We start from the raw sequence: 12,966 nt of genomic DNA on the forward strand, positions 1-12,966 counted from the left end.
TTGAAAATGAGTGCCCCACAATGCATTTTCTGTTTACCTAAAGTAAACAGAGAATGAATTGTCATTTATTTAGAGATTCAAACATTGCTTTGGAAAATGAAGCTTTATGAGGGATCTAGCTCTGTTGTCCCTAAATGTTCCTTTCTTTTCAATTGCATTAAAGCAAAACATTTGCTCCCACTAAATAGAAACACTGAAAGAGAATGAGGATGCTCAGTTGTTACACTTTGAGGTAGTCTCATTTCTGTTGCGTTTTTTGGCTGAACGCAGCGCAGCTCTGCCAGGTCTTGGCATTAGGAAATCCCACATGTAACAGTGTTTGGACTTAGCTCTGATACCAAGTCTTTATTAAAAACAAAGTGTCCAAAGAGCAGCAGAAGAGAGAAGAATACAGTTTTTACCCATTCTAGCCGCAGCAGTTAGATGTTGACAGCAAGAAAGTTCCCCAGCTCCTCGGGAAGCGGCTACAATCCGCTTGCGTAATCCCCTCGACCAGCCAGTCCGCAGGCGGATTCACTGCTTGTAAATGCAGTTGTTTTCCTCCTGAAAGCTTAACTCACCTTATATTTTATTTTAGGACTCTTGAGTTTCCAGGCCTGTTAGTATTACTTATGGGGGGGGGACTCTTTTCATTTGGTTCCATTTTAATGTTTCACTCCACAGTTATGGTTATCCAGCCTAAGACCATAGGGGCTATTTAGGCTATGTCTTGGTATCAAAGTGACATGCTATATTTGATTTTTTTTTCTATTTACTAGAAAATTGAATGCGCTTGAGTCTTGGTTGTGGTCAGTTCATGCGGGAGGAAGGAAAGCATCTTCTGCAGCTATCTTTAGAGAAAATACATGCGTGATCCTTGCTGTGCTTTAACTACAAAACTGTGTTGGCAGTTGTTTTGAGAGATTGGTATAATCTTAGTTCTTCTAAGCCACTGCTAGAAATGTTTTACTTTGGTCAGCCTATGATAAAAGAAAAAGGAGAAGAAAGGGGGGGGGGGGAAGCACGTAAACCTAATTCTCCAAGGAGAAATTTACTGTTTTTTTAGCTGCAAGAGGAGCAGCGGTGCTTGGCTGGTTGTGAAGCCCTGGGAAGCATGCTTCTCCCGGAAAGGCACCTGCCTGTTCATTACAGAGAGGAATAAGAAGTCCTTGGAGTTTTCTTAGTGCAGCTTAGAGCAAAATTTTAAAGAATTCACGAGAGAATATTGCAAACTTGCTCCGAAGTGCTTTCTTAGCCTAAGGGTGGTTGTGCCATCTTACATGGCTCACTGTAGCGAGAGCAGTGGGGGGCTACAAAGTGGGGGGGCCCGGGGGTGCCGATGGCTCTCCTGAGCAAGCACTGAGAGCACAGGGTATATCCAGGCTCCCAGGTGATCAGGAGCTGATGGCTGGAAAACTCACCCCCTGGGCTATGGGTGCTGATGACAGAGAGGGCCCTGGCCAGGTCCCCTCCAACTTGATTATTGACTGCTGATTGTCTCTGTCCTCTACCCACACCCTCCAGCCACTGCTCCTCAGAAGAGGGAGGAGGAATATTAAGGAACCTAAACAAAAGCAAATTAAAATCGATGCCTGGAATATGCAGCCATTTGTCATCAGAAGGCACTGACAAAGGAGGACTGGCTGGTAGAAAAATCTGCTGTGCACCTGTAGGTTTCCTGTGGGCTATTGATTTTTCCATTTAAGTCTCAAACTGTGATATGTGCCTCCACACTTATTGTACAACACATATGACTCTTTAGTTTGGTGGCCAAGGTTCTTTGGTTGGTGATTGGGCAGAAGCTCCTTTATGCTTTTTGTTAATTTTGAAAATACAAGGCCGTCAAGATGAATGACAGGAGATAAAACCTGAGTACCATATGATAGATCACAAATCAGTGTGGCCCCATCTACCTCTTTACAGATTGGTGTTTACACACACACACACACACACACACACACACACACACACACGCACACACCCCAAACCCCATCTACCTTTTTATAGTCAGGTGTTTACACACACACCAGGCCCCATCTGCCTCTTTATAGACAGGCATTTACACACACATACACACCAGGGTATTTTGCTGGCATATCAAAATTTATGACCAAGGCAAATAACTTTCAATAAAAGAAACTGTATGAAATTCACCTCACACTAACACCACACACCACAGCAACATGACTATGGGAGCCCAGAAAAGGGACTATATAGAGCCAGGCACAGGTGACTAGCCTTTGTCCCAGATTTCAACTGCCTTGCTGGTCCCTTTACCATTATTACCTCATTCTTTTGGGACTGGTAGGCCTTCCCATTGCCTCTGTTCAAATGCTCATGTCGATGGTGGGTGTGGGAGAAAGAGCTAGAGAGGAGAACCATAGTCACATTGTGAGCTCACACCTTCTCATCAGTCAGTCCTCTCTCAGTTCTTGAAAGCCAGCTGGGAGCAAGGTCTTGCAGAATTATAGCATAAGCAGGGTCCCTGGAGGGAGAAGACCTGGAGCTAGAAGAAGAGGAATGTTGAAAGGGTTTTGGAGAATGAAGTGAAGCCAACTGAGCCTATTCCCCAAGTGTGCTTGGGGCCAGTCCAGAGAACATCACTGCATTCAGGAAGAAGATCAAGCGATAGTCAAAGAACAGCAGCGTGATGTAGTATCATTTGGTTGGGGAAAAAAAGCAGGCTTAGGAAGTCCAAAGGGGGAAATAAGAAAAGAAATTCAAGGGGGGAATCAGCCTGTTTTCCTCAGTTCCAAATTCCCAAGTCATAATCTAGACATAAGTTTGACTTCCTTTGGCTTTTCCTAAGGCTGTTAGGGGTGGAGATTTTTGCAGAGGAAAAGGGAAGGAGCCCACAGTTGGGAGGCAAAATAAATACTGCATCGGGGAAGAGTTTTTTCTTGGTGATTTACAGGGCCGATGTAGGGAGTAGATGAAAGCTATTTTAGTTTTGTGGCCCTCTGAACAGAGAAGGCAGGGAGGAGGGGCACTGAGGCCACTCTGCAGGCTGATTGGTTCATCTCATTTCCTTGTGCGGAGGCAGGTGGATTACAGGAACTGGAGAACTGGACAGTCTTTCGTCAGAATTGCTAATACAGACCGGCTCTGTAGTAACACAGTGTCCAGTTAACACGACATTACTGAGCATCTTCTATGCATAAGGCACTATGCCAGACAGCGATGGTGGGGGACACAAAATAGAAAAAGACACAGTCCCTTCCCTGAAGGAACTTACAGGTCAGTAGGAAGCCTTGGCATACGTAGTATTATGGTCATCAGCACTGTGGACTCTCAGAGCTTTCTGAAAGTTAGCATTTTGCCCCAGCTAGACTTTAATGTACACCATGTCACTCTGGTGGCGTAGCTAAGGATCATGGGCACAGACCCATCTGGCATCGCATCACATTGGGTCTGTTTCACCCGTTGGATCTCTCTGAGCTTCAGATCTTCAGCTGTTAAAGGTAATAATAACTGGTAGTAACCGCAGAGGATGTTGTAAGGATTGAAAGCGATAACATATTTAAAGTGCCTGGTACATAGTAACATTCAGTACATATTAGCTGCTATTGTTATGATTCTCCTTATTCTCACGATTGTTGTCATTACACAGTGAGCTGTGCCTCAAGAGAGCACCAGCAAAGTTCTGGAGTACAAAGGAAGACAAGATTACTTCCATGTGCGGTAATGAGAGACTTAAAAAGGGGGGACAGCTTTGATTTAGGCCTTATGTGGGTTGGATTTTGATAGAGCAGAGGTGTATGGGGAGGGGGCATTCAAAGCAGAGAGAAATATCATGGGCAAAAGTAAGGAGGTGGGAAATTACAGGCCAGGTGACCCGTGTGCCATCTTAGTTCGCACATAGTTGTTCTGGAAAGGAGAGTGCCTGGAGGGGAAGCGGTGAGCTGGCAGGCCAGCCCACTTGCAGAGGTCCAGTAACTGACATCGCCCTATCAAGTCGTGGAAATTCCTAGTAGTTCTGTGGATTAAAAAAACTTTTACAGAGAATTTCTAACATATACAAAGCAGAGTAGTGAACCCCTTGTCTTATCATTGTTCAGCTTCAACACTGACCAGTCTTGCTCTATCTATCCCTTTCCCCTCTACCCACCCACCCTCCTTTCATTCTGCTGGAGTATGTGAAGCAAATATATTCGTTCTTTTTGTAAAATCTTTAGCACCCTACTCCTTTGGCTTGAAAGATGCCACTGACAGATTAAATTGGGAATTGGAGCTTTGGGACAATGTATACATAAAACCAGTGACTCTTGGTTATGCAGTGTGCTTCCCCTCCCTGCTCAGCACAACACTGTAAGACTTCGATGATCAGATCCAGTGAGAAAAGCCCATAAGGTGCCCATAAGGTGAAGAACATACCACAGTGCCAGTGATGACTTGAGTCTTCTTCGCTCTCAGGCCCCTGGTTCTAAATGTATTTATTTGAAAATAAGATCAGGTCCTTTTGCAACCCAGTTCAGCTCATCCGCACATGTTGGCCTTATCACAGGAATGCGGAGACATCCTGGATTGCTGTCACATATTAACCATGGCTGGGACCTTCCTGCTAGATGGTGGAGACATAATGAGAACCCCTCAAAGGTGATAGAAACTGCCACATTTCACTTGAAACTTGATAAGCTTTTCAAAGTAGGTATAATTAACCAAAGGTCCTCCCCTTGCTGAAAGCCAGATCTGTGTCCCGGCTCAACTTGAATATCTACAGTTTCTTTGATGTTACTGCTGAGCAGCACAGGCACTGAGAATTAAAATTCCTGGTGACACACTTGGACTCCAGTCACATCAACTAAAATATCGTATGACACATGCGTATATAGTACGCCGTGTACCGGTCTCCTGACAAAAAATTGTAAAAGCCTCAGAGTGTAAAATGACCCAGAAAACCCCAGGGACTGGTTGCTCTCTAGAGAGAGTCAGCCTAGCCCACCATTTTCTCCAGCCACCCTCCAGATCCTGTTAGTCCCAGGATACTTCTGTGAACCTCCAGTTTTTGGAACTATGTTTTAGAAAAATAAAACGTTTTAGAAAGACACAGACCAATATGTGACTGAACAAGGGCACGTTCGGTCACAGTGGTGCAGTTATGGCCTCCAGCAAGACCATCTAGGCTTGAACACAGGCAGAGGGGATGGATTCTGCTTGAGCCAGCCTGAGTCATCTGCTCATTCCTCTACTTCTGTCTGTGCCTGTTTCACCTTGCTCCACAGCTGGGTCTGCTGTGCTCTCTCTTCCTTTCCACCCCCTTGGCTCCACTGTGGCTCTGGTTCAGAGCCTTCTTGTTCTGTACAGAGTAGACCATCTCCCTTCTCCTCCCACCCATGCAAAATCCTACTTTAACTTGTTATTTGTAGTGTATTTGGTGGAGAAGCTATCTGGGGGGAGGGCTGGAGTTCCCCAGCCCTGGTAAAAGGACTTTTTTTTAGGGTTAGGGACCCTGATTTGATTGTAGATTTTTGGTCCCTGGCAAGCTCCCTTTTCCAAAGCATGGAGGTCTTTCTTTGCCTTTCTAGTTTCAGAGCCATTGTACAAAAATGCCAGAGGCATAATGGTTTGGTTTCCACACTGGCTTCTCACGCAATACACTACAGTGGTTCTTAGAGCTGGAGACAGGTGTCGAGAACCATGTGTTCTCCAAAGGAGACCCTGTGGTGTGGTGGATAAGTGTGGGTGCCTCATCCCAGCTCTGCAGACATGCCAGCTTTGCAGCCCGGGCAGGTTTCTTAACTGCACTGAGCTCAGTGTCTTTATCAATAAAATGAGAATAAATAAACATAGTACCTATCTCTTAGGGTCAATTTGAGGAGTTAACAAGATCATTCATATGAAGCACTAAGTATGCCAACATGCAGTGAAGAGTTAATAAGCAGTCGTCTTCTAACAAAAGGGAGCTAGAAGGTGGCGTTAACTTGTATAAAATCTTTAGGCAGGTGCTGGGAGTACTTGCTTTAATTCTGTAACTAGAGTCTCTTCCCAGTTAGTTTGGATAAAAGCTCATATGTAATATTTTAACTTAGAACAAACAACTTTAGAGAAACCCTTGAACATTCACCCAGTTGCCTGTTAATGCAGGGGGCACTAGATAGAGGTGCTTTGGGCTGCGTAGCATCTGTTGCTGATCTGTGAGGCTCTTCAATGTTGGAGTGCTTTTCAAAGAAGAATGCAAGCCCCCCCCCCAACAGTATGGTATTGTAGTGAAGAGCTTGGACTCTTGAGCCTGGCTGTTTGGTTCAAATTCTGGAATCTCTACCACTCCACCCACTGGCTGTGGGACCTTGGGCAAATCACTGAATCTCTCTGTGTCCATGTCCTTATCTGTAAAATGAAGACAGCGTTACCTATCTGGTAGGATTGGTGTGAGATCTAAATAAATGAGTACCTGTAGGTGCTTAGAATGGTATTTGGCACACAGTTGGCAGTCAGTGTTGTTGTGATTACAATTGTAATGATTTCTTCTAAGGTTGCTTACTTTCAAGCGCATCATAGAAAACCACTCAGCCAAGTTTTCTAGCAATAAATTATCTGAAAGTCTTGAGTGTGCACATGTACATGCACACGCCACAAAATTTCCTTGTGAACAGTGACAGGGACAAGATACGTTACGCAGATCATTCTTAGGGCTAAGCTTTATATATATACCTGTATATATATTTCAAGGAAGACTCTACATGATGTCTTTATCTTGCCCCTACCATTTAATAGTAAAATTGTTCGTCTAAGAAATACATAACTAAGAACAATCAATGCAGAGTAAAGGAAAATGTAATTTACACATGGAAATACCTACAGTAGCAAAAGGATGTGCCTCTGACAAGCCTGTACAGGGAAAAAGACAGGAAGCCACCCTTCAGGGGGTGCCTCCAACATGCCAGCACTGTGCTCAGTCCCGACATTCCCTCTTCAGGTCCTTTGATTTCCATAACTTTGCTAAGTAGATAGATATAGTTATTTCCACTTTACCGATGGGGAAATTAAAATTCAGAGACGCTATATTCTTTGCTCTAGGGGAAGGGTGGGGACCTCCCGAGCAGTCATAGAGCTGAGTTTTGACCAAAATCTTTGACCTGTGCTCAGGTCAAGACTCACTGACATCTTCTCAGGGTGGGGACCAGATCTGAGATTCTTCCATCTCAGAGCTACAGAGTCATTCTATGTTTTAGGGATGAAGGAATTAAGAAATTAATTTAGAATCACTCTGTCTGGCTTCTTTATAGTAACAATTCATTGGTGGCATTCGGAAATCAGCAAGCACATCCATGTAAATATTAGAAAAGGGAATTTATTCAGAAAGGCATGTCAGTGTTTGAGAATTCCTAATGCATAATAAGTGGTGGGAAAGGAACAAAAATATATGTTTTGTTTAGTAGACTACAAAAAATATACTTTTCAATGTGATATAAGCTTTTGAGTATATTATTTTTATATACTGAGACAATAGATTTTATATACTGAGACAACAGATTTTATATACTGACAACAATAGATTATGTATGATAAGTGCTATTCTTCTTTTGAATATTTTGATTCTTTTTATGATCAGTAAGGCCATTTTTTAAAAAGGCTTGGACTGTTTTGACTTGGTACAGGGGTATTGCTCAGAGTGACCTGATGTATTATTATCTTTGAGAATTCTGGCCAAGTAGCATACTGGAGTCAAGTGTCAGTCCATCTTCTGTCATTGTTTTAATTGCTAGAATTGAATACTCACCTAAAATACCAAAGAGAATTTGCCTCTGTTGGCTTCATGGAAACTCTAGGTCATATATCAAGCAAAACCAGAAAATCAGATAGATATCAATTATCAATATAAAATTGTGCAAGTAACCAACCAGAACTAATATTAATCATATTCAGTCATGTACTTGGTTTACGGCTGAAAGAACAAGTTAACGGAAGTCTCTTGGGAGAAAAAGGGAAAGGATTAAAAAAATATTTGGAGTTTCAATGAATGACATATGTGAGTAATAAAGGAGGTGAGAAATTGGAGACGGGGATGTGGGGGTGAAGAGGGACTGTGAGAGGGTGTTTGAAAAGGGAAGAAGGAAGATAGAAGTCCATGATTAAGCTGCAAATGAGCAGAGTCAGGCAAACAAAAGTTTTTAAAATTATATACTTTCACATTGTATTTGGTTTGAAGTATCTTTAATAATCATGTTTTTTTTGTACACTTCCTCCTCTTCTGGCTGAAGTGTCAGGCTTCCCTAGCAACCCTGGGCTGCTTCCCTAGCGACCCCTCCCTCCTGCATGGCCACATACAAGTTGAGACATATTTTCATTCCAGCGGAGGCTCCCTTTGGCTGAGAGCTCTGTGAGGCAGGAGCTTCGTCATGTCCCTCACTGTGCCTCTGAGAACCATGCTTGCCCACCCCATATTTCATGAGTTCTAAGATGCACTTTCCCATCTAACATTTTAATAACTCAGAAATGAGATTGCATATTACCATTGACTGCAATTACAAATGTTAAAAAAACAGTTTTAATTGGCTGTGTTTTCCTCTAGGGGTATACAATAATGACATCTTAACCATCAATGGTGATATAGATTTAATGAACTGTGGAGGTAGGTGCTCGGTGATAATTTGTTGACTGAATGGATGTGATAACATATCCCCTGATTCTAGTTCAGGTAAAAATGAAATGCTGAAGGTTGCTTCTGGATTGTGCATTGGCCACTGACAAGCTGGAGTAGAGGGTTTACTGCTGGATGGATACTTACCCTTCAATGAAGCTGATGGATGGCTTTGCTCACTCTTTTGAAGTGAAACACTGGACCAGTTAAGACATACCCCAGATAAGCTAGTTTTAAAACAATAAGCAGTACTTCTATCTTCCTTGTCTAGAAAATTGCTTAATGTTCTACTCTGGATTGCATATCTATGAATATTTCTGTTAAAAATTCATAAAAATTTCTTTCTCTCAATAGGCAAACTATAGATTTCATTAGGATAAAATATGTTTTTAAAAATAAATTAGGATGCTCTTACCTGTCATCCTTACCATTACCATCCTATAGAAGAGACAAGTACACATGGCTGCAGATTCTATAATCCACATGGAGAGTGTCAGTTTGTATAGGTAAAGTCACACCTAGGCTTAATTATGTGAAGCACTCTGCTGTTTTATAGTGTTCGTATCTCAATATAGTTTGGTTTTCTTTAAGTGGAAAGTTTGGATCTGATTTTGATATTGCAGCAGGATCTGTCATGCACTTCTTTGTGTGAACAGCGTGGAGGGAAACCACATGAATATATTCAAGTGTTAAGCAGGGGTACCCAAACTACAGCCCGCAGGCCGCATGCAGCCCCTTGAGGCCATTTATCTGGCCCCTGCTGCACTCCCGGAAGGGGCACCTCTTTCACTGGTGGTCAGTGAAAGGAGCATAGTTCCCATTGAAATACTGGTCAGTTTGTTGATTTAAATTTACTTGTTCTTTATTTTAAATATTGTATTTGTTCCCGTTTTCTTTAATTTTAAAATAAGATATGTGCAGTGTGCATAGGGATTTGTTCATAGTTTTTTTTATAGTCCAGCCCTCCAACAGTCTGAGGGACAGTGAACTGGCTCCCTGTGTAAAAAGTTTGGGGATCCCTGTGTTAAAGCCTGAGATGGGGAGGCCATGTTTAAATACCAAGTATGTGGTAGGATAAGACCTTTACATAAAAAGTCTCCTGATTATTAAGATATAGGAAATACTTTGGGGCCTCCATTATGTAGCCATTTTAATGAATAGTGTTTTTAACTTCTAAATTGTCTGATGAATGTGTAATGTGTAAGGCCACTGCCCAGGAACTAAACACCATTTTGGGCTTAGATAAGTATTTGTATATTTTCTAGGTAGCTTGACTTTTGAAAATATGCAATATCACTGCATATATGCACATATAAAATACAATATATGAAGGCCAATTTATGTATCTTCCTTAGGAACGTGGCTCGGCACGTTCCCACAGCAGGAAGTGCCCACAGCCAGTGGCAGGTGCCTCTCGGTCACCAAGGCAGTATTTCCTCTGTGACCACTTGATGTTTACATATGAACACATAAAAATAAATAAAACAGAAAGTACAGTTGTAACGAAATTTTTATTTCCATTTTTCTATGACATTTTGATTTTTAAACAATGTTCTGACCATCATCAAATTAGTCAAGTTGAAAATGGATTTGCAACAGTGGAAATAGTCAGTTTTGATCATTCAAACCAGAAAGACCTTTTCTCGAGGGATATTTTCTCCCTGGTTTATTGGGTCTGAACGGATGTTTATATCTCTAATTTATTCTTTTGTACACACTGCATGAAGACAATGTCTATAAACATTTAAAACTTTTTTTTTTAAATCTGGGTATTTGGTGTCATGGTGTCATGGGCACATCTCAGAGAGTTGAATTAATGAGACTAGGTGTCTGACCCAGCTTTTGAAGACATTTGTCTTTCAGTCTCCCCAGGGCTGTGCTACACAGTCGGTGTCGCAGTGCAGATGGAGAATACAATGTGGGTCCTTCTCATAAGGGGTTTACAACCAAACTATGCTTATGTGATCTTCCAGTGTACCATAAAGTGCCAGTTGGGGTGGGCTGGTGATTAGAGAATCAAATACATATTAAAGTAGTATATGTGCAGTACGGAAGTCAGGAGTCATTTAATGGGGAAGAGATGGCAGCTGGAGCCATCAGGAATAGATGCTCAGAGGAGGTGGAGCCTGGGCAGGTGTTTGGAAGGTGGGTGGGAAATGGAAGGGTTCCCGGAGAAAGAGAAGACTAGGGGTGGACTGCTGGTGAGTGAGGTGAGCAGCCAGCACATGGGGGGCCAGTTGAGAGTCTCCTAGGACCGGTATCACTTTAAAAATGGTGAGAATAGTGTAACTTGGTAGGTTGTAGTCAGATGCTAAAAACAGTGAGAGTGAAGCAGTTAATTTTATATATGTTGTTTTGGGCTAAGGAGATCTGTATTAGGTGCCTGAGCCAGGAAGCATTATTATGAAATCAGTGCTTTCACAGGTCGGGAGCAGTGAGCCTTCTAGAAGGCAGTGGAAACAGTGCAGGCACACAGTCAGGAGGACAAAGGCTTCTCAGAGCTCCTCTGGGCAAGGAAGAGGCTGCAAATGATTGTCCAAAAATATTGATCATCAAGTTTTCGTGACTGTATTAATATAAATAATTGGCAAAGATTTCATCTCAAGCCAATTTGCTTGTAAATTTAAGGATTTTTGGACAAGAGTCTTAACTGAGTAGCTAGTTGTGTGCAATAGAAAATAAGATCAAAGTAGAAGCAAGCAACTGAAGTTTAAAATCTTTATGATCTAGAATGATTTAGTAATCTGTGTGGCTTAAACTTTAAAAATATAAACTAGGGGGAAAATAATTCTTAAATTTGGGTAATTTCATAAAGAATAGCATTTCCCCTAAAGAGAATGCCATAGCCCCTTCCCTCTGAAAGCTGCACAGAGGAGGCAGTGTGGAATACGTGTCCTGGAATCCTGCTCCCTGGCTCCACTTCCAGGCTGTGTGGTTACTAGCTTTGTGGCCTAGGGAAGGTCAGTTTCTGCAACTGTAAAACAGAAATGATAGCTATATACACTAGAGTTCCTGTAAAAGCTAGAGGAGATAATATACAGTGGTTGGCATATAATAAGCACTCAATAAAAGGCAATAAAAAGAATAAAACCCCCTTTTGTACTCAGTTTTTAAGAAAAAGAAGAAAATGTCAGTAAGTAAAACTCACATGAGTAATTAGAATCCTTGTCTTTTAAAAACGAAGAGAAAAAGCTTATGAGATAGCGTTTCATTGTGTGGACTTGGCTCGCTCTTTACAGAGTGGGCATGTATAGGGCTCTCCTAGGAGAACTGGGATTTCTCCAGGAATGACCCTAAAGATTTTTAAGATCTTCATCAAAGAAAAAAACATCTTCCTTAATTTGTTGTGTTTACTACAATAGAAATTAAATTAATATAAACTGGTTTGTGGGGAGGGGGAGAAAAATCTCATACAAAAAAGGATTTGTTAGTAATCTCCCAAATTAAATTTCTTATAATCCCACATTTCCCGATTATTTTCAGTACCTGACTAGTCGAAATTCCACTTTCCTTTCAGAAGTAGACACTGTTACCCACTTCTTCGGCCATCTTCTTTTGTTCATATGCTGGTAGGTTTCAGAATATATCAATTAGGCATCTTATTGATTTGATAAATCATTTTTCTTTTAGTGTGATTTATTTATCTGCGATACATTTGGGATTTTGTTACAGTTGTAAAAATGAAAAACAAAGAACCAAAAATTCAAAATCACATGAGCAAAATGTCACTTAGTGAACATGACAAAGCTCGAGAACACCTCTCTTAGATAGAACCCTTTGACAGTGTTGGGTTGCCCCTATGTAGACTCACGATCACGGTGTAGATTCTGATGAGCTGTGGGACAATAAATGACCCCTCACAGTGGAAAAACCTGCAGACAGAAAATAAAACCTGATGTCTTTCTGCACATTCTGATTTTTTTTCTTTCCAAGACTTCTATGCCTATTTAGTCTAATTTAGTTTTAGTTTTAGTTAATGCTCTCTAAAATTACAATGTGTCTGAAGATTGGAATTCTTTCCCTCTCATAAGAATTAGATGTACGTAGAATGCTTTTCTCTCCTGCTGCAGAGATGAGGTAAGTCACATGTCTCTCTTGTTCTCTCTGTCTGGTCAGTCTGCAGCGGGGATGCATCTCATGGGACCCAGGATGGCAAAGGTCCCTCCGGGAATGTGCAGCCCACAGTCTTGCGTCTAGTAGATTGCCTCTCATGTCATCCAAGTGTTAGCTCCAGTAAACAATGGGAGTACAGTCATTTCTTTTTAGATTGTGAAACCGTACAAAGTTATTTTCAGATTTGGCACAAGTTTAAACAATAAATGTGATTGAATCTATTGTTTAAAAAAATGACAGCACATGGGTTTACACTTTAAGTTTTAGATTACAAGAGAGAAATGACAGGGCTG

At 41.6% G+C, this 12,966-nt stretch overlaps 1 protein-coding gene across 2 annotated transcripts in view; it reads left to right on the plus strand.

Moving 5' to 3' along the window:
• SOBP (sine oculis binding protein homolog) overlaps nucleotides 1-12,966 on the plus strand; it is a 171,627-nt gene that overhangs the window by 103,379 nt on the left and 55,282 nt on the right. The window lies entirely within an intron of this gene.

The sequence above is a fragment of the Saccopteryx bilineata genome, chromosome 12 (assembly GCF_036850765.1).
Source record: "Saccopteryx bilineata isolate mSacBil1 chromosome 12, mSacBil1_pri_phased_curated, whole genome shotgun sequence".
In the NCBI taxonomy this organism is placed as follows: Eukaryota; Metazoa; Chordata; class Mammalia; order Chiroptera; family Emballonuridae; genus Saccopteryx; species Saccopteryx bilineata.